At 42.6% G+C, this 26,545-nt stretch overlaps 1 protein-coding gene across 1 annotated transcript in view; it reads left to right on the top strand.

Moving 5' to 3' along the window:
• Positions 1 to 26,545, top strand: part of CHN2 (chimerin 2) — a 313,595-nt gene that overhangs the window by 91,234 nt on the left and 195,816 nt on the right. The window lies entirely within an intron of this gene.

Genomic DNA, 26,545 nt, shown 5'->3' with positions numbered 1-26,545 from the left:
GAGCTTCCAAAATGTAAGTCAGATGATGTCACTCCTCAGTCTTTGCACTCAGAGCCAGCCTCTGCATGCTGGGCCTCGTCTTTTTCACCTGCCACATGCCCCACTCCCCGCTTCCATTGCAAAGACAGAGCTGTCAGGAGAGAGTCAGGATTGGCAGCACTCGTCTGCAGCTACCAATCTCAAGGCCTAGATGCTCTGCCTTCCCTGCTTTTTCTGAAGGTGATTGTCCCTGCTGCTGCCTAAGAGCCCCATTCACTAGTCCATTAAATCCTTTTCCCTCCCACCTCATCCCCTCAGTCCTGCTGACAATGGCCCCTTCTCACTCCTGCATCATCGATTTTCCCCTGAATTAACGACGATCAGGCTTTGACCCTTCACTCCACCTACACCTTTCTTCTGAGGGCAGATAATGCCCCCCACCCCCCAATATTAACTTCACAGTCCACTCTCAGTCCTTGCCTTATTTGGCTTCTCAGCCACACTTGTGAATGTTGATCACTTCCTCCACCTTGAAGGTGCTCTTCTGGCTTCCACAAACTGCATTCTCCTCCCTCAGACTTCTGGTCACTGTTACTTCTCTGTTTTTACATTGCACTCCTCTCTCTTTCCCTCACTCAGCTGCAGACATGCAGGCCTCCTTGCAGTTCCTATAACCAGGTTGGGTGTGTTTCAGGGCCTCCGCACTCGCTGTGCTGCCTGCTTCGAATGCGCTCCTCCTAGCTGTCTGCATGGCTCTCCATCCCTCTCTTCATTCAAGCACGTACTCGAAAGGCACAGGTGCCACCTGCGCTCCTTTCCCACAGTGTTTTCCCCAGCACATCTCACTATCTGTTTTATGTATTTATTTCATTTATTGTCAGTCTCTGTGCGCTAGACTATAAGCTCCATGAGGGTGGGAATCTTTATCTGTTGTGTTCTCTGTCGTATCTCCGGTACCTGGAACAGTGCCTAGTATGTGATAGGTGCATAATAAATATTAGTTGAATGAATGAATGAATGAATATTCACGATACTGCTGGTAGGGTACTTGAAGAAATACTTTTGGGAGTCTTTGTACAGGGATTTAAAAGATTTATAATTTTCTTACAGTTACATGATTTGGGAAAAACAGGGGTGTTTGGGGACAAAAACAAATATTTGGAAGGTGGCATGCCTTTCTTATTTTGCCAGCCTTTCTGTATCCACAGAAACACTTTCTCAGAACTGTAAATTGGGCGTACGTCCTTAGTGCCTGCTTTGTAACCACAAGAAGGTGCATTTTTATGCCACATTGAAAGACAAGGACAGAACCAGAGAGAAGCAGCTGAGATCTTAAGTCAGCACGTTTGATTCAGAGGCATTGAAAATGTGGACCTGAGAGACTCTGCTCAAAATACAACAAATCTCTCCTTTCTGTCTTTGAGGCCTACTGTCCAGTTAGCAATGTTGCAGGTCACCACTTTTTTTTCCCAAGCGTGTCAGCACATTGAGTGCACACAGCACCATTGCCTCCCTGCCTGTTCTCACGTATATTTTTTTCCTCAAAAATTCCTTCTCTATTTCTGCTTGCTGAAGTTCCATTCCCTTCACCGCCCAGCAAAAATGTGTGTGAAGCCTTCCCAGACCCTTGCAGTCCTCATGGACTCCCCCTGTGGGCTATGCCCCTTAGAACAAGCAAGCCACAGGGCAGTCATCCTCTGTATTTTGGGGGGATTGGTTCGATGGACCCCCCACAGATACCAAGATCCATGGATGCTCAAGTCCCTTGTATAAAATAGCATAGTATTTGCATATTACCTACACACATCTTCCCATAAACTGTAAATCATCTCTAGACTACTTACAATACCAAATACAATGTAAACGCTATGTAAATAGTTGTTACTCTGTATTGTTTAGGAAATAATGACAAGGAAAAAGTCTATACATGTTCAGTACAGATAGAACCATCCATTTTTTTCAAATATTTTTGATTTGTGGATGGTTGAATCCACGGATGTGAAACCCAGGGATACGAAGGGCCGACTGTATCCCTCAGTTTAGCTGTGAACACACACACACACACACACACACACAACCACAGATCATAAACTCATTGAGGGCAAGGATTATATCATACTTTTTTGGTATTTTCAGTACCTAGAAAATGGTTTGGACATTGAAGGCACTCAGTATTGTAATGAAATGGAAACAACCCCTTTAAAAAAAATCAGGGCCAGGCATGGTGGCTCACACCTGCAATCCCAGCACTTTGGGAGGCCGAGGCAAGCAGATCACTTAAGCACAGGAGTTCAAGCCCACCCATCTATAAAAATACAATAAAATTTGATTTAAAAAAGACAAGAGAGAGAGACAGAGCTGTGAGGAAATCGCTTTGTGGTTATTGAGGTGTTTTCTACCAATGTTTTCATCTGGTAGCATGGTCAAATCCCAGTGAGACCTGGCTGTTGAGCCTACTTACTTCTTTTCACAATATTTGTTAGTAAGAGCAGGCAAGTGCTTTTGGGGGCTCTAAGTGAGCCCCTGATAAGCAAGTTTTTGACTAATGCAGATCTGGCCTCTGTGGCGTTACTGCCTTTGCCAGCAGAAGGGATTAGGCAAATTGGCAAAGGGTCTTGAGCCAGCAGGGTCTCGTGGGAGGCTTCACTGATGCCTGAGATGTTGGGCACTGGGCCCCAGAGGAAGGAGAGTTGGTGCGATCTTGGCAGCTGAGCTGTCTGTGGGCCCCACAGGCTAGAAATAGTCCATGTTAAAGAAATATGTATTGTAGCTGAGAAGCCCTAGGCCAGGATTACTCTAAAAAGTGAAAGGTCTGTCCATGTGTAATCACCTTTTTTTTTGAGACTGAGTCTCGCTCTGTCTCCCAGGCTGGAGTGCAGTGGTGTGATCTCTGCTCACTGCAACCTCCACCTCCCAGGTTCAAGCAATTCTCCTGCCTCAGCCTCCCAAGTAGCTGGGATTGCAGACACCTACCACGCCCAGCTAATTTTGTGTATTTTTAGTAGAGATGGGGTTTCGCCATTTTGGCCAGGCTGGTCTCGAACTCCTGGCCTCAAGTGGTCCACCTGCCTCAGCCTCCCAAAGTGCTGGGATTACAGGCGTGAGCCGCCATACCCGGCCGTAATCACCTTTTAAAAATTCTAGCCGTATCTAGGCCGGGCGCGGTGGCTCAAGCCTGTAATCCCAGCACTTTGGGAGGCCGAGACAGGAGAATGGCGTAAACCCGGGAGGCGGAGCTTGCAGTGAGCTGAGATCCGGCCACTGCACTCCAGCCTGGGCGACAGAGCGAGACTCCGTCTCAAAAAAAAAAAAAAAGAAAAAAAAAAAATTCTAGCCGTATCTAATGTGTTTTATTGAAGCATGTGCTAAAATGCTGTATTTGTAAGGATTCTCGATGATATTGGGTAAATGACTTGTAGTTTCTGAGTGCTGTGGAGTAAAACAATAGAGATGTCAGATACTCCAGAGAGGAGGAAGGGTACCTTCAAGAGAGCATTTCCCTAACAGACTCAGTTAGCTTCATTTGCCTAACAAACAGACTCAGTTAGCTTTGGCCTTGAAGATATTTGCATGTTATAGGGCTGGGTTTCCTTTTATTGAATGCTTTTTAAAAGTGCTTTTTTCTAATGGCTTATGTGTACACCATTGGAAAAATGAGGGACAGAAGAGATAAAGTGCTCTAAATCTATTTAGCAGTCCTCAAGGGCACAGCTACAGCCAGATGTGCAATGAACTTACTATGAATTGTCTTGCAGAGGTACAGAGTGACTTCCTATGGGTAAACACTTTGCCTGTAGCCTGAATTCATGCACAAACTTACCTCTATGACAGGATCCTGACTGGAGGGGAGATTTGCGTTTGGGAGCTGAGCAAGTCCAGGAGGATGCTCTGTTAATGGCTCCTCTGGATTAAGAAAGGGAGTCTGTTCTAACGTTGTAGGACTTTCTTCTTAGTTCAGGTAAAGACAGGGTTCTTGTTACAAGGCCATGAAATATTAGGCTCGAAGACACTTGAAGGGTGAGAAAAATGGAATTTATTGGGCAAAAAGGGAAAAAAGGGGAAACGGACCCTCAGTGGAGCAAGACTCCTGCTAGTCAGTTTCCCACCTCACAGATTGAATCCTAGGCTCCACCCTGGAACAGGAGGGGCCAGGCTCCTTCCACCTGCAAAGGGCACTGAATTCTGTGGCTCCACCCCATTCTCCTAGTGTTCTGGGGCCCCTTACACCTGGCTGTCTCATACCCCTCTCTGAAGAAATATTATCTGACTGCAGTTAGAAAGGATAAGGACCAAGACCCATCCTAGCCTCCTGCTGGCAGGGGGCGCTGTTTTGGGGAAATGGCAGTCAGAGCTCCCTCAAGACCAATCTGAGGGTCCCCGGAAGAAGGGGCCATCAGCTGAGGCTCTGGTTGTGTGATCATTTGGAGTTTGATGGCCTGAAGTTGAGAAGAGACAAACCAGGTTATTAGAAAACATGTATTAAAACGAAACAAGGTTGGGGAGGGTAAGGACAGCTCAAAAATCCCGAGGCCTTTTAGCAGTTTACAGAGAGAGAGGGCGGCTAAAAGCCCGGCTGGTACTAAAATGTTACCCTTTTGCCAGCATGTTGGGCTTCTGGGTTCCCTCCCCACCCCCCACAGCCCCTTCCTGCTTTCCCTCTTCCATCCTTGCATCCCCGAGGCCTGGTGACCTTGGCAGGCACCACTTGTGGGTGCCAAAGCGGCTTTCACCTGTGAAGCAGGGGGACTTCATAAGAATGATTTGCTCTCACTTATGTTTCTATCCCACTACTGTTAGTAGCCTTGGAGTTCCCTAGGCCTCATTTATGCCACAGATAGTAGCACGACCCTTATTTATGGAACAAGAGTCTTGGCTTAATCAGCAGGAATTAGCCATGCTCACCTGTGCTCTCTTTTTTAACCTAGGTTACTGTTTGCCTTTGGATTTCTCAGCTCCAGTTTCCCCCGTCCCCCCTTCCCTGTGACCAGGGCTTTGACCTGAAGCTTGGAATTAAGTTGGGGACAAAAATGTGTTTGGGCAGGGGTGGAGGGGAGCGGTTGCATGGACTCCTTATAAGCCAAATGCTAAGGGGAAGCTGTGGAATTGAGTCCTTCTCCAACAAGGGATAGAAAAGAATGTCTTGTGACTTGCCCAGGTAACTGGTGGCCACAGTAATGCTTGCTGAGTTTTCGGTGCATGGTGCTTGGTTTCGTTAGCTCCCTTGGTTTTACTTTCCCAAAAAGGAAACCTCCCAGTGGTGGGCATCCTATTTATTCCCATCACATGGCAGGATTTGCAGGAGAATTGCTTAGAACTAGAATATCGATCCAGGTTTTTAAATGCCTCATCCCTTTTGTTCCTTCTGAGCTGCAGCCGGAGATTGCTGGTTGGTTTACAGGAACAAGCAGGTTAGTTTAAAAATGTAGGCAAAAACTTAAAAACAACTAATGAGTTTAGAATTTAATGACAAATGTATGATAAGTTTTGAAACATAATTTCTCTCTCCAGTCCTCGTTTTTGTTAAAAAAAAAATTGTGATAGGACTAAGTTGTTTGCAAAGTTTAGTTTTATACTTGGCCTGATTATTTGCGTAAAGTGCACAAGGATAACTATTTTTACAAAGACTGCTTATTTTTTCTCAGGTACTTTGAAGGGTGAACAAAATGGAATTTATTGGGCAAAAAGGGAGAAAAGGGGAAGCAGGGACTCTCCGCAGAGTGAGAGTCCTGCTAGCTGGCTTCCTGCCTCACAGATTGAATCCCAGGTTCCACCCTGGAACAGAAGAGGCCAGGCTCCTCCCCACAGCAAAGTGACCAAAGGTCCCATGGCTCCACCCCGTGCTCCCACTGCGCAGGCTGGTCAGAGTTTCTCTGGGGACCCCTTTCTACTTGGCTGTCTTACTAAGGAACGTAACCAGTACTGATCCATAGTGATTTCTGTTGTCATAAGGGAATGTACTGTCTGGTTTCATTGAAATCTTGTTTATCATGTGTGTTCGTGATGGTGCACCTAAATCAAGACATTCCTGACCCCATAGGCAGTGCTGTCTGAAGACCTTAAAAAAGGATGTGCAAGGCCGAGACGGGTGGATCACGAGGTCAGGAGATCGAGACCATCCTGGCTAACACGGTGAAACCCCGTCTCTACTAAAAAAAAAATACAAAAAATTAGCCGGGCGAGATGGCGGGCGCCTGTAGTCCCAGCTACTCGGGAGGCTGAGGCAGGAGAATGGCGTAAACCCGGGAGGCGGAGCTTGCAGTGAGCCGAGATCGCGCCACTGCACTCCAGCCTGGGTGACAGAGCGAGACTCCGTCTCAAAAAAAAAAAAAAAAAAAAAAAAAAAAAAAGGAGGTGCAGTCAGGTTGAGCTTCATTTTGGGGAGTGTTTTCTGTTCTAGTACTCTCAGAAATTGTTGCTCACTGTATCCAGCAACACTGCCTCCGCTGCTTGCTAGCTCTTTGCTTCACTGTGCTCATACATCAAATAGGGATGGGGATGTCACTTTTGTCCGGGGTCTTGAGATAATAGATAATAGTTTTGGAAAGCACAACATGGATGTAGTATATTATTATTATTATTAATGTACATGACTCAAAACTCTGACTTCTTATAAAAGTAATGCAATTATGAAATGAGGTTACTAATATTGCTTGGTATCCCATAATTCCTGTATTTCCATTGAGCTTCTATTACGTAGAAAGCATGGAAGACTGAGATAGAAACACAAATAACTGATGATGTAGAAAGCATTTTAAGAAACAAGTAGACAACTCTCCATGAGAGTACAGATAAAAGCATAAGTTTCCAAGGAGGAGAATCAGGGAAGACTTGGAGGATGAAGCAACTTGGGGATGGACCACGGGGATGGGGAAATGGGATTCCAAACAGAGAAAGTAACATAGAGTAAAAAACTGGAGGTAGGAACCCAGAAGGGCCAGGGTACTGAGTGCAAATCAGACTGGGAAGAAAGATGGGAGCACGGGGTGGAGCCATGGCATGTTTGGTTCCTTTTCAGTGGGGAGGAGCCTGGCCTCTTCTGTTCCAGGGTGGAACCTGGGATTCCATCTGTGAGGCAGGAAGCCAATTAGCAGGACCTTCCAGATTAGGGAAGTTCTTACATGTCAAGCTGAGGAATATGGAATTTCTAGCAGAAGCAATGGTAAGCAGAGTGTAGGATGAGGGAACCGGATGCAATAGACCAACTGAGGTGTTGAAGCCTTCAGGGCATTTCAGAGAAAATAGGAGGTGAGGGTGAGGTGAGAAAGACCCTGAAAGAAGAGACAGGACTTGGCCATTAGTGAAATGTGAGAAACGAAAGTGAGCTGGGGAGAGGAGGTGGGGCGAGGGGTCAGGTAGTTCATTAGGGCAGGAATGCCTCCCTGGGCCTTTGACACTGGCTTCTGAATGGACAATCTTGGGAAAACATTGCCCTTTTGTATTTCTTCCCAATTTTGAGTGATGCTATTTTCTACTTTTAATTGTGCTCAAAATAGCCAAAGATGCAGCGTAATACTTTGAGTCAACAAAATGATATGGTGGGTCAAATTTGTAAAGCTAAAAACAAGTAATGATTCAGTTTTCAGACTTAAAAAGTTTCCTTGTTTCAAAAACACCAAAACATGAAATTCTGAATTAATGAAGCAGATAAATTAGCAGGTGATTATTTGAATAACAAAAGAAATCTTTTCCAAAAACCCCTTTTTTCAGGAACTCTTTAAGCAGCAAGTATACTTAGTCTTCACCCCCATTTAAGATGTGACTTATTTGTAGGCATTTGATGAAACACAGGAAAGGAATGAGCTTATCTCATAAAACACGATATTCCTTAGAGCTATGTGTTACCATGTACAATATTTTTTAAAAGTGTTTATTTTTGTATGTATGAAATAACCATAAGATCAAAGTTCTCAGAAATTGAATGAGTATCTTTTCATTTTCTTTTAGTCAATTTTGAAAATTAAAGGCATAATGTTTTATTAAACATATAAATGACAAATTTAAAATTTGTTAATTGTTTTGAATACTGTCATTTGTATAGTCCCCTAATAAACACAGAGTCTAGAAAGTCCTTTGTCATTTTTTCTTAAAAAGCTTGTGATAAGAAAAGCTTTTATAATGTCAGCTCAGGAAACCCTAAGAATGGTTTCCCTCATGCATCCTTAAATGAGGTAAATTTAAGTATTTTATGTTTTTCTAGCAGTTCCTAGTTTCTTCTATAGAATGCTTTTAAAAATCACTCTTTGCCACCCAAAATATTTGAAAGCAGGGCCTCAAACAGGTACACACACACACACACACACACACATACACACAGACACACAGTTTTTTGGATTCATCTGGAATCTAAGTGCAGCACCAGGTGCTTTGCCCTAAAAGAGGATCCCAGATGTTTCTGGCCTTTCTGTTGTGTCCTGAACTCTAGATGATCTAAGCCCACTCAGGATGCCTCTTATCCTTCTCTGAACGGAGAACCTGGTACATTGTAAAGAGCTGCATATCTGGACTCCAGGCACTTGGGCTGAAGTCTTTGTTCATGCTCTTGATTGGCTAGGCGACCTTAGCAAGTTTCTTAACATCGCTGTGCCTCATCTCATCTCATCTATGGCATATGAATTATACTACTCACCCTACGTCATCTCAGAAAATTGCACTAAAATGAGAGCACTCTTTGAATTTTAACACATTGTACAGAAGGAAGTGCTTGTTATCATGGTGGTGGATTTCCTCCCCCTTTCTCTTCAAATAGGTCCATGTTTGAGGTTTTTTTTTGTCTAGGACAAAAATTTACAGAAATTCCAACTTAAACATATATTTCCACTGTCTTCATCGAAGCCATCTGCCGCCCTAGCTAGACTGAAGCTGGCCACTTTGGGGATAGGAGGCAAAACACCATTCCATCTACCTGTGGCACTGAAATTTGTGAGATGCACTTCCCCTTGAGGAACATGGGCAAAGCCAGAGGAGCCCTAGGGAGGGACCTAATGTCACAGGCTGGAGGACTCTAAGGGTAAGGACACTCACTCAGCCTTTCGAATTGACCTGTGGCTGTCGTTTTCTAACAGAGTGATCTCTAGAGCTATAGTTCAGCAGAGCGTAGTTTTAAAAATTGTGGTCAAATATACATAACATAAATGTTATAGCTGCCGCCGCCACCGCCACTGCCGCCGCCTCCTCCTCCTCCTCCTTCTCCTCCTCTTCTTCTTCCTCCTCCTCCTCCTCTTCCTTTTCTTCCTCCTCTTCTTTCTACTCTTCTTCCTCTTATTCCTCCTCTTCTCCTTCCTTCTTCTCCTTCTTCCTTCTTCTTTCTTCGTATTTCTTATTTCTTTTTCTTTCTTCTTCTTCCAGAGTCTCGCTATGTTGCCCAGCCTAGAGTGCAGTGATTTCGGTTTACTGCAGCTGCAAACTCCTGAGCTCAAGTGATCCTCCCACATCAGCCTCCTGAGTAGCTAGGATTACAGGCATGTGCCATCACACCCAACTAATTTTTTAATTTTTTCTTTTTCTTTTTCTTTTTTTTAGAAATAGTGTCTCACAATGTTACCCAGGCTGGTCTCAAACTCCTGGGCTCAAGCGATCCTCTGAAAGTGCTGGGATTACAGATTTGAGCCACTGTGCCTAGCCCCATTTTAACCATTTCTAAGTGTACAGTTTGATGCCCATTCATAGTGTTATGCGGCCATCACCACCATCCAGCTCCAGAGGCTTTTCATCTTCCCAAACTGAAACTCTGTACCCATTAAACAATAACTCTCCATTCTCCCCCATCCAGAACCTGGCAGCCACCATTCTACTTTCTGTCTTTGAACTGACTACTCCACATACCTCATATAAGTAGAATCATATGCTTTTTGTGCTTGGCTTATTTCATTTGACATATGTCTTCAAAGTTTAGCATGTCATAGCACACATCAGAATTTCATTCCTCTTTCAAGCTAAGTACTGTTCCATTATACACATGTGATGGAATAGTATTCAGCTTAGAGTGCTCAGATCCCAGTCCTGCCCATCTTCCAGGTCCATCTAGGTTCCAGGGGTCTCTCTCAGTACCTCACATCAGAGGCAACAGGCTGTCTGTGCCTTGCCAATTGTGCGTTGATGCTGGCGTCTGTTTCCCTGTCCCCATTCATCTCCCTAGTCATTGCTGTGCTGGCAACAGCTTCCCCACAGCAAGACAGCTTAAAGTCTGGCTCTCTCTGAGTTATTTTCATGATATACTTGATGCATATGGATCATCCTTCTTTCTAGAAGGAAACTTGGCAGGCTGCACAAGCCTTATTCCCATTGATGTGCCGCCTTTGGGGCCTGCGGGAATCATTCACCTGTTCTTGTGATGTGCTGGGGCACTAGGGCCCGCCTGGGCTGTCTCAGTCATTGGCGCAGGCACACCAAGCAGACGTATCCATCCTGACACCTCCCTGTCCTCCCTGACTCTACCAGCACAGGCACGTGCCGTGTCCCCTTCCCTCTTTTTTGCCAGTTCCACCTAGAAGGTTATTATTCACTCCTCTCAGGATCTGCCTGGAGGTGGGTGGAGTTTAGGGCCCTTCCCTAGGGACTCCCCAACATCTAATACCCTTCTGCCACCTCCATCCGTTCACTAGCTTCCCCCAGCCTATAGGACTTTCTTCAGAGCCTTGGATCACTTTAACCTATCCTTCCAAATCACACCAGGGCTCAAGACTTTGAAGCAGAAGATAATCCATTTCTTAGTTTTCTGCTCTTTTGTTTATTTCCTTCTTTCTGAAGTCATGAAAGCGGGCCAGTCATGGTGGCTTACACCTGTAATCCCAGCACTTTGGGAGGGTGAGGCTGGCAGATCACCTGAGGTCAGGAGTTTGAGGCCAGCCTGGCCAACATAGTGAAACCCCATCTCTACTAAAAATGCGAACATTAGCCAGGTGTGGTGGTGTGAGCCTGTAATCTCAGCTACTTGGGAGGCAGAGGCACGAGAATGGCTTGAACCCAGGAGGCAGAGGTTGCAGTGAGCCGAGATCGTGCTACTGCACTCCAGTCTGGGTGACAGAGTGAGACTCCATCTCAAAAAAAAAAAAAAAGTAGTGAAAGCAATGTCTTTGGCAGATTGAATAGGTCAGGGTCACTGGGTAGAGGGACAAAATGAAAAACACACAAAAAGCCACTGGAGTTAGTACTTAACAACATCCTAATTCGAATGTTTCAACCCCATAGTTCAGTAGAAGTACAAGAAGAGTAGAGGACATAAATTAGAGACAGAACAGAGCCAACCCAATTTGCAGATTGCTGAAGCCTAATCCTTGGTATCCCCAGGAGATTTATATGGAGCGAGACGTAGCTGAGAGTTAAGAAACCAAAAATGACTGAAGGAGCAAATAAACATATTCAGAGAGGCTTAGCCAAATTGTAATTTGTAGAGAGAGATGATACCTCATAACCAAACACCATGAAACAATGTAAAATGTAATCAAGTGAACCGTAACTGTCCTAATGAATCTGCTTTGGAACTCTAGCGTTTCATATTTTAGGATAAAATGGAGTATTCTTAACACTATGTTAAATGGAAATGTTTTAATGTTTTAAAACCCAGGTTTTGCCTGGGTACCCAATACATTAAATGTGCCATTTAAGAATTTGGTCCAAGACCCCCTTGCAGGAGTGCAAAGATTTGCACATGAACTGGTTTTGTGACTCTTAAGCCCTCACCCACGTAGAATATTGGAGCAAACTGTGTGCTATGTTCTAAATCTCGCCATCTCCAGAAAGGAAGATATAGGGGGATGCCAGCCTCTTGCCCCATGCCCAGAGAGAGAAGCTTCAACTGGACCTCTTGAACGGTTTAAATAAGCGTCATCCGCATTTTGGAGATTACAATAGACTGAGACCTGACTCACTCTGAAAAATCTAAAGGGCAGGTTGCTCTGAGACTGTGGCCTTAGGGGATGACTGGGTATCTAGAAATTGTCAGGGCGGAGGATATGTCTGTTTCCCGTGAAGCAGATGTGAGCCAGGCCCCAAGGTCAGCTGGCATGGGATCAGCTTAGATCCTGTCCTGGAGAGCTACTTGGAGGGGAAAGTGACACTGAAGGGAGGGTGAGCCTCCAGGTTTCCAGTGGCCAAGGAAGGAGCTCTAAACAAGCAGCGCCTGCCTGCACAGAGGATACGACAGGCAGGCAGGAAATTCCCAGTGATTGTTGCCGGGGAAAGGGGTGTTTTTCTGAGGACCTCATGAATCATTCCAGAAAAAGAAGAGTATTTATAAGGTTTCAAAGAGGTATAAAAGATCCTTATCCAATAATGTTTTTTTGAAGCTCTTACTATGTCAGGCAACCCCATTAGGTATGAATAAAAGAAATGGCATGGAGAAAACATCCCTTCACCTGCTGTCCATATTCTACATGCTCTAACTCATGAAATATTCATCCAGCATTCTAACAGGGATAGTCTCTTCTATGATAAAGATCAATTTTTTTTTTGTTTTGATACTTCTCGTGATTTATTGCAAAGCTTGTAATTTGGAAGGAAATTTGAATTTGTTAACTCTTAAGCATGATAAAATGGAAAGTTGAGTCAATAGCTGGATAATTTTTAGAGACTAGTAATCAAAGCAATTGTAGAGTTAGCTATTTGATTGGCATTGCACGGAATGAAAAGCCTGATAAAGTTGACTTGTGTAGAAAGCCACATTGGCTGCCCAGAAAGTAACTCTTTGGGCCCAAATTTTACTCTTCTGAATAAGAAAGTACATAAAGTACATCTATATTATATGTAAATCTTTCTTCCGTCCTCTCATTCCTTCCTCTTCATCTTTCTCCTCCTCCTCCTTTTCCTTTCTCTCTCTCACTCTCCCTTCTTTTTCTACCCCTTCACCCCCTTCCTCTTTCCCTCTCCTTCTCCCCGTCCAAACTTAAACACATGTTTACTTGAATTTTTATTAGTATATTAGATTTCTGTGTTTCATATCTGGAATGCTCACTTCTAGGTCTGCTCGAATGGTGTAGCTGAAGGAGAAGCAGTGAAGATTGTGGGCCAAATGCACAATCATTGTCAGACAAGTGTCTCAGGATGTTCCCAATACTATAATTTGCTTTCTGTCCCGTCATAAGTTAGGGCCCGTTTAGGATTTGTTATGGAAGCTGGTATGTGATTATTCATTGATTTACTCAATAGTGCACAGTGTAAGTCAATAAATCTTTGGTCCCTAAACTGGTTGTGTCTTAAGAAGCAGACTTGAAAGCATTCTATTGCTTTATCAGTCTCCTGGGAGGATATCTGAAGATTAAAAACTGCAGTCAAGGTAGGCATTTGCTAGGAAGTTAATTATTAGTATCTCTGAAAATGGAAGCACTGGCATCATGCAAAAGAAAGGAGGAATGCACTGATTGAGTTGCTTGTTTAATAAATAATAAAGAGGATTCACAAAGCAGAAAATGTAGAAGAAGAGATGTGATGGGAAGGCAAAATTCCTTTGTGAGGTGTCACTTAAGAGAGTGCTTATTGGTCAGAAGATGAGTATAAACTGAGAGGAGGGGCTGTGGCAGGAAAGGCGGACCCTGAGTATTAAAGCCCAAGGCGGTAGAGCACATGCTGAATGAACTGCTATATCCTTGCCTGGTGACACATTCACCCCCAAGAACAAATGTCCAGGGAATCTTGTGTCCAAGGTGATTTTTCAAGTGTATTGTTTATTATTTAAATGTAGCAAATCACTTAATCCAGTGTAATCAATATGTAAGAATTGCCATGAACTCCCTCCTGTCCCAGTAGCTTTGTTAGCATCCTTGAGGGCTGACAGCGAATGTAATCAGGCCAGCTTGAGTGGAATGGCTTTGGGTGATTTGCATTCTGCAGAGTTGCCAGATTTCTGTCCTCTAACACAATAATGAGTGTTTCCATCCAGAGGTGTGAAGCATGTGGAATAATTAGTCCTCTGCATTTAAGATGTGACTGGTAATGTCCAAGCCTCCTTCCTCTTAAGAGTATGATTTTCTTACGGTGACATTTTCTTTTTTTTTTTTTTTTTTTTTTTTGTTGAGACGGAGTCTTGCTCTGTCGCCCAGGCTGGAGTGCAGTGGCCGGATCTCAGCTCACTGCAAGCTCCGCCTCCCGGGTTCACGCCATTCTCCTGCCTCAGCCTCCCAAGTAGCTGGGACTACAGGCGCCCGCCACCTCGCCCAGCTAGTTTTTTGTATTTTTAGTAGAGACGGGGTTTCACCGTGATAGCCAGGATGGTCTTGATCTCCTGACCTCGTGATCCGCCCGTCTCGGCCTCCCAAAGTGCTGGGATTACAGGCTTGAGCCACCGCGCCCAGCACGGTGACATTTTCAAGAGGGCATCCCTAACCTCCCATTTTGGGGACAGCAGGAAAGAGATGTGCCTGGATAGATCCTGTCAGTGTTCACTGATTCCCCTTCAGCTCAATCATTTAACCAGACCAAGGGAACTAAGATTTGAGAAGCTCAGTTGTCTGTAAATCGGATGGTTCCCAACTTACAATCACTTCAGATATTTTTAGGGGTCTGCAGCCTCTTTTATATATTTTTAAAAGCCTAATTTAAAAAAGCTAATGGAATCATAATCTATCAGTAACTACATAATAAGTTCAGTTTATTTTGGAGATCAGATCTTTCAAATCACCCAGTGTGAAGGGAAAGAATAAAAGGAGTCTATGAGTTACAAGGTTGGTGAGTATGATTAGTCAATATCAATTTACAAGTAATGGCATTCCTACTGTGGTGAACCGAATAATGGTCCCTGCAAACACATCTAATGCCTGGAACCAGTGAATATGTTGTTACATGTCAAGTGGGAATTAAGATTTCAGATGAAGTAAGATTGCTAACCAGGTAACCTTGATTGAGATGGGCAAATTTCCCTGGATTATCTGAGTGGGCCGAGTGTAATCACAAGAGTCCATTTAAGGGAAAGCAGAGTGTGAGAGTCAGAGAGTGATTGAAGGATGCTCTGCTGCTGGATTTTGAAAAAGAGAGGAAGTGACCAGGAGTCAAGGAAGGTGGACAAAACAGATTCTTCCTTAGTGCCTCCACCCAGCTGTTGAATTTGCCTCCTGGGCACACAGGAAGTCTGCATGCCTAGCCCTTCACATCCAGTTGGGGCCATGTGGAATGTGGCCCAGGTGATGTTGCTCAGAAGGAACCCAGCCCGGAAAACACCTTGATTTGAACCTAATGAGACCTATTTTGAATTTTTGACTTCCATAATTTAAGATATTCATGTTTTTTTAAGCCACTGAGTTTGTACTAATCTATTAAAGCAGCAATAGAAAACTTCTGCGTTTAGCATTGCATCTTTCTGGATTTTGGTCATTTTAAATAAATCAGCTAATAGTGTCTACTGGGTATCTTGGCATACAAATAACTGTGTCAAAGGAGTTGGAAAAATATGGAGAATGTAGAATAAATCCAAACTCTTAACTGTTGTCTGCAAGCTCCTGCATTTTCTCTCCTTCCTGTCTGTCTCTCCAGCCTTACCTTCTGTTATGCTGCACTCTCTCAGCTCCCACTCCTCCAGCTGTCTTTCCGTTCCTCAGACTTCCTGCCGTGGGCCCTTGGCTCATGCTGTTTCCTCTGGCTTGAATACCCTTATTCCAGATCTTCCAAGAACCAGCTTCTTCCCATCTTTCAGGCCTTAGCTTAACCCTTCCTCCTCTGTTAGTCAGAAGAGTCTAAGTGCTATCACAACGCATCATCCTAGTGGTTGAAAACAATAAAGCATGTGTCCCTCACGTCACAGTCCAAGGTGCTTGGGTGTGTGTATGTGTTATTAGGAATAGGAATTGGGATTCTGCTTTGTTCCACACAGCCACCAAGCCATTCCAGCTGGTGACCTCTCTTTCCCCTGGTGCCTTCTCAGAATCCTTAGCAGGATCTCTGCAGTCACCTGCTGAGAAACAAGGAATGCATGGAGGATTGTGTAGGCTGGGCCTGGAATGAACAACATCACCTGGGCCACTTTCCATATGGCCCCACCTGGATGTGAAGGGCTGGGCATGTAGTCTTCTTGTGTGCCCAGGAGGAAAATTCAATAGTTGGGTGGATAATAGCCCTGTTCTGCTCTCTCCTCCGAGATGCCTCTTATAACCATGCTAAGCAGATCTGCCTCATTAGCCTCTATGAAGACACCTTATTTATTTCCTCCATTGCACTTTATACTCAATAATTAATTTGCTTCTTTAATTGTGTTCCCCTCTAAGACCAGAAGTGTGTGAGGAGAGGGACATGTCTGTTTTGCTCAATACCATATGCACAAACCTGGCAATGCAATGTCTTGCACAGAGTAGATTACCTACCAAGAATAGTTATTAATATGTGATGAATGGATGATGAATGAATGACCCAACAAGTGAATGAATGGAAAGCATAGGTTTTGTCTAGAGGGTATCCACTATTATAGCAAGGACAGAATAAAGAGGTCATGGTCTTTTACAAGAATGAATTTCATGAAGCAACCAAAAGCTTTTTTTTTTTTTTTTTTTGAATTAAAAATAAAGGACTTTGGGCTATAGTTCAAAAAGTGTTTGGAAGGTCACTGCTCTTTCAGTTGTAGAATTTGAGTCCAGTCTTCCAGATGAGCAGCCTGAGAGTAGCAGTGCTCTTCTTATTTGAGTTGATTAATTCTGCTCTTGTATTTCTGAGGAAGTGTAGACCCCTTCAGATACCATCCTAACTCTTCCCCCACCCTTCCCTTCTCCACTCACAGAGGGCAAACCATGTGGCTCCTCTCCTCCTACCACCTGTTCCTATTAATATATTCACAGTGGCCCCCGTGGTAGGAGCATGCCACCTCAGATGAAGGAGTTTTCTAATCTTGCTTCTCCTTTTCCTTCCCATTGTCATTGTCCTTTCTGGCTTAGCATGAGCTGGTGGCATGTGGCAGTCTGAGAAGTGGAATGCCTAACCCAAGGAAATAAATGATGCATAATGAAATCCAGTTGTGGAACTTTGGGAGTTTGTATTTTCTTCTGTTGATTCACGAAGATCAAGGAGCCGATGGGAATAGGTTCTGGCCTTGTCACCAAATGTGCTTCTCCTCCCATTTTCTGAGTAGGGCTCTAAGGGAGGTGCTGGGTGACTTTGCCACTCAGGCTGGTTGCTGCCTCATCTCCCTCAGGTGAGGGTGGAGACCTCGCGGGCTCATGGGCCCTGCTGTGGCTGTTGCGTAGATCCAGGTTGTCCAGGGTCCAGGGAGTGCTGCTGAAGGGGTCCAAGTGCCTCTTCCCTGGAAGCACTGGCCAGGCAGGACTCCCTACTTCAAATGGGCCTCTCCCACCTTGTTCTCTCTCTCATGGGGCAGGCACATGGCATTTCCTAGGTGGGGGGACCGAGAGGCTGTGGCTGGATTAATTCTTGTGCAAAGTACAATAAACTACATTGTGTATTTAACTTACTCTCCCTTCTTCAACATGGTTACATGGATAAAATACATTAAAATGAATACTAAAATCAAGGATGTGGGCAAAGATATATCAACAGGAATGTTCAGTAATAGAAAAAAACTGGAAACAACTAATACATTCACATAAGGGAGGAGATAAAAATAAATTATGATACATCCGTAGAGTAGAATACTTGAAACCATTAAAATTGAACATGTTGAAGAATATTGAATGAATATAATCATGTTCATGTTTAATTTTTAAAAATAAAGCTGCAAATCAGTGGATACCATATGATCCCATATTTGCAATTAAATGTATACTAATGTAAACAATGGAAAAGATAAAGATTTAAATGGAAAAGATAAAGATTGAAATGGGGTGCTTATTGCAGTAAACGGGATTATGAGTGATTGTTGTTTTATTCTTAGTGCACAACAGAAGTTCCCAAATTTTCTGTATTTAATGTATATTTCTTTTGAACGGTGATATAAAAATCTAAAATGCTATTTTACAAATTAGATGACTGTCTTAGTTCAATTGGGCTGCTATAACAAAAACATCACCGAGTGGGTGGCTTATAAACAACAGAAATTTGTTTCTTACAGGTTTGGTGTCTGGTGAAAACCCATTTCCTGATTCATAAACAGGGCCTGTGTCTTCACTGTGTCCTCACATGGTGGGACGAGGAAGATGGTTCTCCAGAGTCTCTTCTGCGAGGGCACTCATCCCATTTCTGAGGGCTCCACCCACATGACCTAATCATCTCCCAAAAGCCCCTCCTCCTAACACTATCACATTGGAGGTTAGGATTTCAGCATAAGAATTTTAGAGGGATGGAAGCATTCAGTTTATGACACTGACTACATTCTCCTAATAATTACTTGTTTATTAAAAAGAAAACTATTGAAAGAATTATTAAACAACACAAGTCATTAATGTGCAATTTAAAAAGCCCCATAACCTGCTTTTCTGTCTGTCTTAATTACAGACATTTTCCCTTCCTACTCCACACTTACTAAGCCCCTGAAACTTGTAGATTTGGCCTCCTTAGCATCTCTTGTATCCAGTCCCTCCATCATATTCTCCCTGCCCCACCTTTGTCACCTGTTGATGGGACTCCCTGCCTCCTGGCCTTCACTTACACTGTTCCATTGTCTTTCCTGTCACTGACAACCTGGCAAATGCAATCCATCTTAAGAGGCTCAAGGGCCACCTGTTCTCTTGGAGTCTTTCCTGACAGTCCCCACTTCTGTCTCCAGAACTGATCCTTCTTTATGCCTCATTCTTTGTTCTGAATCCTCTCACAGAACCTTTTAATCTCTACTGCACTTCCTGACACTTGCTTTGTGCCAGGTACTTTATATTTCTCCTGTATCCTGGCAGCATCCCTGTGAGGATCGTAGCCCCACTTCACAGATGAGAAAACTGAGGCACAAAGAGGCTAAGCAACTTGCAAAGATCTGACAGATAGGGACTAATAAGATTCAGGTTCAAACAGAGGCAGCATGGCTCCAGCATCTCTATGCTGAGCATATGTATGTGCTGCTGCTTCTCATATTTTTAAGGTCTTTCACTTGTCTCTCTTCCCCTACCATACTGTAGAAGGAGGATCATGTGTTAAATTTATCTCTATTTTTTTGGTGCCAAGCCCAGGGGCTGGCGTATAGGGATCTCATAATAAATGCTTATTGAATGGCTATTTATGCAACAAGTATTTACTGAGCATCTGCCATGTACCAGCCATTGTTTTAAGCACCTGAAATACGTAAGCAAGAAAACAGATCAAGAGTCTTGCCCTCAATAGTGGAGGAGGGGGTGACTTAGATTCTAGAAGAAAATGTCAAGGGCAAGTTAGGTAAATGATTCAGGTAATATTTAGATGACATTTTTACTCCTGTATCCATGCTTCACTAGATTACATTATAATTCTCTCCTTTTAAATTTTGGGTATGATTTGAGGCAACTACAGTACTGGAAATTAGTACAAATCCTTCATTTGTCATATCAGAGCTCTGCAACTGATCAGATATAAGCAAGCTGTCAGTGGTCGCATCATGACGCCTGATGCTTCTCAATGCTTTGAAACATAGTTTTTTGAAATAGCAATACATTTCTCATTTGTTCATGCTCTTCTTTCTTATCTTTTCCACTTTTTTCTGCTTTTCTCCCCCTGTTCTCTTGAGGAACCATCTCAATCCCTCCTGCTTCTTCCTACCTCATTCTTTCTCTCCCTTTCTTCTTAATTTCCTTTCCCCTGAACCTTGCCAAATATGTTTTTTTGAACAGTTGATCAAAACTCATCAAGCACAATGTGATTTTCTCTTTCAAACTGTAGGTAAAATGGAGAGGAATTAATCTGACCAAAATGTGTGTCACCATGTGCCATAGATTTTGTTTGGGGGCAGAAGAAAGGAAGAGAAGCTAACTTTATTATAGAGGTCAGAGCAACTTCACAATGTCGATATGATTTCTGATTTATTATAACACAGCAGAGATTCAAAAGGATTAATAGTCTAAGTCACCTAAGTAATAAGGAGTGTGCAGAAGAACATGCTCTTCAACATGTTGCTTACTGCCTTAGAGTGGAGCTCGGAAAAAAATTTGCTTCTCTTGCTTGAAGAATACATTTTTCTAGGGTGTCATTTGTTAAGATGAAATTGAGGTATTAAGAAACTCAGACTATTCCCAAATAATGGCATTATTTTAAAACAAATGGAGCCTTACAGGAATAGAAATAACCTATTATACTTGCAAAATACTGCTTAAAATGTACCACCAGAAATGCTATTTCTTCATTTTTGCCTCCCCACACTCCAGTCTCCATGAATGCAAAGCATTCGTTCCTTAGACCCTACACCGAATTCTGATGGCCGTAGTGTGACCATAGGAAGCCTCTGCATTTATCAATAGTTTTCCTGAATCTTGGGTAATCATACAACTCGTATTTCCAGAACTTTATCTGTTACATGTATTCTTTTTTGTCACACTCTCTTCCAAACATGTTGTCAGTGTTCCTCTGTCCCTGTCAGTCCACTCAATTCTTTGACAACTCTTTGGTGGATTTCCAGCCTCACTACACCAGCTCACAAGTCACCCATGACCCACGCAATGCCAAAGCCAAGCTTTTCCCTCAGCCCTAGTCCTCCTCGGAACTTCCAGAGATAAGTGGAATTCCTGGGTTAATGCCTGCATTCAGGTTTTTCCCCAGGAACAAATGGTCATATTTTAAGGAGAATTGGGGAAGAAGTAGCCGAGGTCCTATGAACCCAAACTGGGAGGATTCCCCTGAAATAGAGGAACTCTGGAGTAGTGAGAACACCTTCACAGAGCAGGTGAGACAGATGATCTCCCTGATTGAGTTCCCAGAGGTGTCAGCTCAGTCTCAGAAAAAGGCAGAAGCAGCCCTGGCCCTTACCCGAGGCCCCAGGCTCCCTGCAGTCCTCTCCTGAGCTCTCCGTTGACTGCCAAGGTGGGCCACACTCTAGGAAAGCATCTCATTTGGAGAAATGCTGTCTTTAGAGTTATAGTATTTGACCAACCCTGGAAGCAAAGATTAAGCTTCCTAAACCTGAAAACATTCATTCCTACAATGGTCCACTTGGGAAAATTCCTCCAAGAGACTTATTGATACCTTGATTCTTGTTTTCTCCTTCTTCTGCCCTCTGGCTCTTCATATTCATACCCTTTATCTCCTCTACAGCAGCAATGGGGATCTTAAGGTGGTTTATGGACATAACTTACTACAGGCGTTCATCGTTTTTAGAAATTGTGCACAATGCAAGAGCTCCGTGGAGTCACAGGCTCTCAGCCTCTGTCCAGGGAGTGCCATTCCTATTTGATTAGAGCCATTCTGCCCAGTGTATTCTTGGTATCCTCTTTTTTAATCTCCTGTCCTTAGTGCTTGTCAGTTTATACACTAATGTTGATATTAGCATGGGACCATAAGATCTAGAAATTCCACTTCTGAGTGTCTATCCAAAATAATTAAAGGCAAAATTCCCAAGAGATACTTATACACCATGCTCACAGTAGCATTATTCACAATAGTCAAAAAGTGGAAGAAATCAAAGTATCCATTGAACAAACAAAATATGGACTCTACATACAATAGAATATGTTTCAACCTTAAAAAAGAAGGATATTCTAACACATGCTACAACATGGATGAACCTTGAGGACATTACGCTAAGTAAAATAAGACAGTCACAAAAAACAATAGTGTATGATTCCACTTGTATGAAGTACCTAGAGTGGTCAAATTCACAAATAGAGAAAGTGGAATGATGGTTTTCAGAGGCTGGAGTGAGGGAGGAATGGAGATTGGTTGTTTAATTGGCATTGTTGTAGTTTTGCAGGATGAGGAGAGTTCTAAAGATTGGTCTCACAACCATGTCAGTGTACCTAATGCTACTGAACTGTACACTTAAAAGTTAAGGTGATAAATTTGATGTGTGTATTTTGTCACAATGAAAAATAAAAGTAAATGTAAAACTGTTTTAACCTGGAAGAAGAATTAGAAAGTAACATCACCTCCACCAACAAAAAAATTCAAAGAAGGTATTAATTCACTGAAAATTCCAAGAAGTGAGAGTTCCCTGAGCAGGGAGGCAGAGCATTCAAGGTGACCATTTAAGATGAACTGAGCAGGATAGGTAGGGATCCAAAGTGAAATGGAAACATTTTTTAAAAATTACTTGCACTTCCACTGAAGGGTGAATAATTGAGCCTTTACTGCTGTTTATTTTTCTAGCGTCTTATAAGCTGTTTTGGAATGGAATAATACCAGGTGTCCCGTAAACTGCCACTTGATTAAAACGACATCTTGGGTTTGTGGGCAAGAGAATTCCAAGTGCCACCAAATCCCTCAGAACTAATTCCATTGTAAAATATCAGCATCCTCAATGTAGAAGAGTTAACCTTACTGTAATTTAGTATTCACTTATGATAATATTGTATAATGTCCTGAATTCTTATGAAATTATTATTTTTTCATATTTCTGGGAAACAAAACCATATATTTATTTCTGCTTTGTGGATTACCTCAGAAACAAGGAGATGAGACACATGATACTATGTATGCTTCTACTGCAAGGATCTTCTCATTATGAAATGCATTACTTTGTGATTGTTATATGTGAGAGGGAGAATATGTCAAAATTGCCTGGCAAATCCTGCTTATTTTGATCTGCTCCATCTTTCTCAGCTTTGGCAAGCTAGCACAAAGATTGCAATTTCCCCTGTATGATCCCAGAAAGCAGATTGCTGAATCATGAGTCCCAACTTCAGGTTGAAGGTGAAAATAATTCCTTCAGGGAGTAATACATAGCTACAGTCTGCAGAATTAAGCTGATAAGAGATGACATTGCATTAGGAGGTTACAACAATAGGATCACCTTAAATTAAACTCCCCGAATGAATAAAATAAACCTATTACTCTGTGATTCACCTCAGCCTTGTAAAATGCCTGGCACATCAGAAGTTCTGGAAAAATGTCAAATAGATGACATAAAAAATGGCATATTCTGATAATGCTACTGAGGATTATCATAAACGATTCATTTTTCTTTCATTCAACAACTATTTCTCAACCTCTCACTTTATGCTGGATACTGTTCTAGGTGATCCAGCAGTGAAAAAAAAAATAATTATTTGTCCTTAGGAATCTTGCCAGCTAATGGCGAATACAGATGATTTTTTTAAACTGTGAAAATGCTAAGAGAGAAGATAAAGTGGGAAGGGGGCTCTGAGGTATGATGTGTGTTGAAATTTTAGTGAGGGTGGGCCATGCATGAATTATGAAATTTCTAAGAATTAGAATACAAAAAAGATGGTGGTATTTAATACCCTTCAACCAGTAGAGCACAAAGACCGTTTGTGGGGTGTGAGGGAAACTGAAATCTAGGTCTTGCTTTGTCACGAATTCATTGGGCAAGCTGTGCTCTCCCCTGGGCTCAGCACGCAGCTGTCAAATGGACAAGTTGGGCCATACGAACTCCACATCTCTTACAGCTCTAAAGTTCTGTGAGCATTAATGTTTCTTTGATGATCTTAAAGACCCTTCGGGATCTTGCAATTCAGCACATAAAAACAAATTCCCATTAAACACATTTTATTTAAGCTTCCTGGTCATTTAGATTCTGGATAAATAGGAATTTTTTGCCATCTATATAATGCATAATAAAATCGGGTCTTATAAGATGCCTATAAACTTCCATACCTTTGTAATCATTTTCTTTTATAATTTCAGGTAAGGCAATTTGCTTCCCTTCATTAGAGATAAGTATAGGCACAGAGCAATTTATATGAGTTGGTTATAGTGCATTTTACTACAATTCCGTAGTAAAAAAGCCTGGTTAGAATCACATATTCACTATAACACCTATTTTCTGACACAATTCAGTATCATGCAGTTTTGTTAGAAATTGTCGGAGGAAATGTAATTATCCAAAAATGCTGAAATTACTTGTTGTAGATTAGCCTATGTGTTATGGATCCATGGTATATACTAAAAGCCAGTTTTCAGGTAGAGTTGAATGTAGCTAGAGCTGCTGCCCCCAATGTGACATCAACATTTACTGAATTCATACAAAGAAGTGTGATTTTTTTTTTTTTTTGCCACAGTGTTGAGATTATACTTCTGATTTGCCAAAGAAATAGCTAAGCTTTCATAGAGTATGGAGTCTATCCAGATAACCTTGGTATAGTCTCCTTTTTTGGAGGGTGTGTCGTAGGTGGGGAATCATGTGGTCCCTGGAACCCTGTCAGTAATTATTTGCTCTGCTGATAAAAAAAACAAAAAAAGAGTTTTGTTGCTACAAAAAGGGGTGTAGGTAGCTTGAAAATAGGTTTTGATGTGGTCATTGTACTAGCGTTCTGGGAAAACAGATTGTTCTTTTGAATTTCTGAACAATAATAATTTGCTTAAGACATTTGCACAATCATGATAAGTAGCACATCTTGATAAGGCTTGCATTGGCAGAGCATCTGTAGAAGGACTGCTATGCAGATAATGAGCACAGTTATGTTTAAATTAAATTAAGTGGGCACCAAGGGATAGAAGTAGATAGGGAAGGAGGAAGTAATTGAAGCAGCAAATAGTCTGAGGCACAGAAATGGAAATGTGTGTAAACTCTGCAAATTTAAAAGTCACTTGATACCATAAACTATTTTATTAATTTCTCTAGAGTTGTAAATTGGTGCAAGTAGTGATATAATGAAATGACCGTGGAAAAAAATCCACATATGCGTCAGAATTTGGGAAGAATCTCTTTGTGTTTGGGCACTTTGGGACCAAAGGATATTTCCTAGATCCTTGATGTGCAAAGTGTGGCCCATGGACCAGCAGCATTCAGTATCCTGGGAACTTGATAGAAATGCAGAATTTCAGGCCCTGCCCAGACCTACTGAATCAGAATCTGCATTTCGCAAAGTCTCCAGGTGACATACATGCATATTGAAGTTTCAGAAGCACTGCCCCAGAGTTGCTACAACAGTTCATTCATTCATTCATCGAACACTTTTAGCACCTCTTTCGTATGCCAGACATTAAACTAGACAATAGGAGGGAGAGAGTATTAGAAACACAGGTAAAACATGGTCCCAGCACTCAAGGAACATATAATTAAAGTGGGACTCATATGAGATATGAGGCTGAGGCAGGTGGGTCACTTGAGCTCAGAAATTCGAGACCAGTCTGGACAACCTGGAGAAGCCCTGTCTCTACAAAACATACAAACATTAGCCCAGCGTGGTGGTGTGTTTGTAGACATTACGCGGGAGGCTGAGGAGGGAGGATGGCTTGAGCCGAGGAGGCAGAGGTTGCAGTAAGCCAAGATAGTGCCACTGCACTCCAGCCTGGGCAACAGAAGGAGACCCTGTCTCAAAAAAAAAAAAAAAAAAAAAAAAAAAAGATTTGTGGTGTTTGACTGTGGGATGCCAGGGTGGAGAATGTAAATGATGCCCCAGTGTTAGCCCTGGGCACATAAGTGTTGCTGTGTTTACAGAAGACTAGGGGTTAAAGAGAATATGTCTAGCCTTGAAATGTGGGGTTTTGAGGCAGCTGTGGAATTTTTCAGGTGGAAATGTCTAGTAGGCAGTTGGATCTTAGGGCAAGGATCAGTAAACTATGGCTACACAGACCAACTCCTGGCCTCTGCTTGTTTTTGCAAATAAAGTTTTATTGGAACCCAGCCAAATTAATTGGCTGACATATTGTTTCCAGCTACTTTCACACAGTATGGGCAGAGTTGAATAGGTGCGACAGAGACTAGGTGGCCCACAAAGCCTAACATATTTTCTCTCCAGCCCTTTACAGGAAGTTTGTCAACTTCTTTCCCAGAGCATTTTGGAGAGGTCAGGAATGGAGAAGCCATGTGGAATTCATCCGGGCCTGAGGGGGCGGATGAATCTGTCCTGGGAGGATGTAGAGTGAGAAGAGACAAGGGCAAGGTCAGAGCCCTAAGAGAGACACTTCTTCACAGGCTCTTATTGCACCTCAGGTAGTTCCCCAAGCCAGTCAGTCATTTTTTTCCTGGTAACTTTTGCTGCAGTCATTTGATATTTTTTTTTTTTACCTTGGCATTTGCAAATTGATTAAGCCAAGAAACTTGTACTAGTTCAGTGAACCACCTTGTATCTAATTTATAATCCTAAATTAACAGATTCTGCACAGTAACAAATAGCTATTACCTTTAAATGAAAGCTGCAAGGAACATTATAGTTTGGGCCTAACAATAGAGAGGAATCTCATCTTCCAATGAAATAGAAAGGAAAAATTTAATTTCCTTGTAAATTTGTTTCGCCTGACTCTTACGGCTGGCAGGGCCGTGAAGAGGTGCTTATGGCTCCTGGAAGCTCCAGTTTCCTTAATACAAGTCCCAGAGCAGTGCACACCACAAGCTGACTTGTTCTCCACTCTTTGTCCAGTTGGGAGGTAGCCCCTGCCCTCAGACACAGGGCAGAGGCCAAGACAGGGGAACTGAGGGAGAAATGGGATGCTTCTGTAGGACATGGTTTCGTGCATAAACATGGAACTATGTGTGTGAAATTTGCACATTTAAAAGCCATTTGCTACCATAAACTCTTAGATACTTCTTGGGAGTTTTGTAAAGCTCTTCCTGCATGAAACAATTTGATGGAATCATCACAAAAAGAAAAAGATTCAAGCATCAGTTCTCAGCACACCTTTGTTAACA

The sequence above is a fragment of the Piliocolobus tephrosceles genome, chromosome 8, assembly GCF_002776525.5.
Source record: "Piliocolobus tephrosceles isolate RC106 chromosome 8, ASM277652v3, whole genome shotgun sequence".
NCBI lineage: Eukaryota > Metazoa > Chordata > Mammalia > Primates > Cercopithecidae > Piliocolobus > Piliocolobus tephrosceles.
The sequence above is the reverse complement of the archived record's forward strand: the minus strand, read 5'-3'. Positions and strand labels throughout refer to the sequence as shown.